General features: G+C 30.7%; 1 non-coding gene across 1 annotated transcript; it reads left to right on the plus strand.

Moving 5' to 3' along the window:
- On the plus strand, positions 1–108 carry LOC148576117 (small nucleolar RNA R71). Its single transcript, XR_015904608.1, has one exon. It is a non-coding gene; the product is annotated as a small nucleolar RNA R71 (small nucleolar RNA).
- Positions 109–2,285: the final 2,177 nt, after the last annotated feature.

The following is a 2,285-nucleotide window of genomic DNA, read 5'->3' on the forward strand; positions in this document are numbered from 1 at the left end:
AAGCATGTCAGAAGGACACTTTTTGGTCAGTCCTTTGTATCTCTCCCAAGCTTCATAGAGGGATTCACCTTCTTTCTGTCTGAAGGTCTGAACATCCACTCTAAGCTTACTCAACTTTTGAGGAGGAAAGAACTTGGCTAAGAAAGCTTTGACCAGCTTATCCCAAGAGTTCAGGCTGTCTTTAGGTTGAGAATCCAACCATATTCTAGCTCTGTCTCTTACAGCAAAGGGGAAAAGCATGAGCCTGTAGAATTCAGGATCTACTCCATTAGTCTTAACAGTATCACAGATCTGCAAGAATTCAGTTAAAAATTGAAAAGGATCTTCAGATGGAAGTCCATGGAATTTGCAGTTCTGCTGCATCAGAGAAACTAATTGAGGTGTTAGCTCAAAATTGTTTGCTCCAATGGCAGGAATGGAGATGCTTCTTCCATGTAAATTGGAATTAGGTGCAGTAAAGTTACCAAGCATCCTCCTTGCATTATTATTATTTTCGGCTGCCATCTCCTCTTCTTGTTCAAAAATTTCTGAAAGGTGCTTGCTGGATTGTTGTAATTTAGCTTCTCTTAGTTTCCTCTTCAGAGTCCTTTCAGGTTCTGGATCTGCTTCAACAAGAATGTTCTTGTCCTTGCTCCTGCTCATATGACAAAGAAGAGGGCACAGAAAAATAATAATAATAGGGATCCTTTTTACCCAAGTATAGAGGTTCCCTTTAGGTGAGTGGAAGAAAAGGAGAAGAAAAGAATGTAATGTAATGAAAGAAACACAAGGGTGAGGAGAGCAGAGATGTGAGATAAAGAGAAGTGTTAGTAGATGAATAAACACATAGAAGGAGATGAGAGGGAAGGGTTTTCGAAAATTATTTTTGAAAAAAGATTAGTAATTTTTCGAAAATTAAAATCAAAAATTAAAATAATTAGTTAATTAAAAAGAAATTTTGAAAAAGAGGGGAGATATTTTCGAAAATTAGAGAGAGAGAGTTAGTTAGGTAGTTTTGAAAAAGATAAGAAACAAACAAAAAGTTAGTTAGTTGGTTGAAACAAATTTTGAAAATCAATTTTGAAAAGATAAGAAGATAAGAAGTTAGAAAAGATATTTTAAAATCAAATTTTTGAAAAAGATAAGATGAGAAGATATTTTTGAAAAGATATGATTGAAATTAGTTTTGAAAAAGATTTGATTTTTAAAATCACAATTAATGACTTGATTCACAAGAAATCACAAGATATGATTCTAGAACTTAAAGTTTGAATCTTTCTTAACAAGTAAGTAACAAACTTGAAATTTTTGAATCAAAACATTAATTGATGATGTTATTTTCGAAAATATGATGTAAAATTAAGAAAAATATTTTTGAAAAATATTTTTGGAATTTTCAAAAATAACTAAGAAAAATGGAAAAGATTTTATTTTTGAAAAAGATTTTGAAAAAGATAGGATTTTTAAATTGAAAATTTGATTTGACTCATAAAAACAACTAAATTTTAAAATTTTTTGAAAAAGTCAATCCAAATTTTCGAATTTTATGAGAGAAAAGAGGGAAAGATAATTTTTTTTTATTTTTTGAATTTTTATGATGAGAGAGAAAAACAAGAAAAATGATGCAATGCATGAAAGTTATGGATCAAAACAATGAATGCATGCAAGAATGCTATGAATGTCAAGATGAACACCAAGAACACTATGAAGATCATGATGAACATCAAAGACATATTTTTGAAAAATTTTTAATGCAAAGAAAACATGCAGGACACCAAACTTAGAAGTATTTAATGCTTAGGCACTAAGAATTCAAGAATGCATATGAAAAACACCATACAACACAAAACAATATAATATGAAGATCAATCAAGAAGGTTTATCAAGAACAACTTGAAGATCATGATGAATGCAATGCATGAATGCAATTTTCGAAAAATGCAAGATGAATATGCAATTGACACCAAACTTACAATTTGACTCAAGACTCAAACAAGAAACACAAAAATAATTTTTTATTTTTATGATTTTCTAAAATTTTTTTGGGTTTTTCGAAAATTAATTTGAAAAAGAAAAATAAGGATTCCAAAATTTTTAATATGAATTCCAGGAATCTTGCATTCTTAGTCTAAAGCTTCAGTCCAGGAATTAGACATGGCTCACTAGCCAGCCAAGCTTTCAATGAAAGCTCCAGTCCAAAACACTAGACATGGCCAATGGCCAGCCAAGCTTCAGCAAAAATATGTGAGTAATTCATTCAATTTTAAGCCAAAACCTCAGTCCAAAAGAATTTAGACATGGCTTTA

The sequence above is a fragment of the Arachis ipaensis genome, chromosome B1 (assembly GCF_059453495.1).
Source record: "Arachis ipaensis isolate K30076 ecotype BB chromosome B1, ASM5945349v1, whole genome shotgun sequence".
NCBI classification, from domain to species: domain Eukaryota; kingdom Viridiplantae; phylum Streptophyta; class Magnoliopsida; order Fabales; family Fabaceae; genus Arachis; species Arachis ipaensis.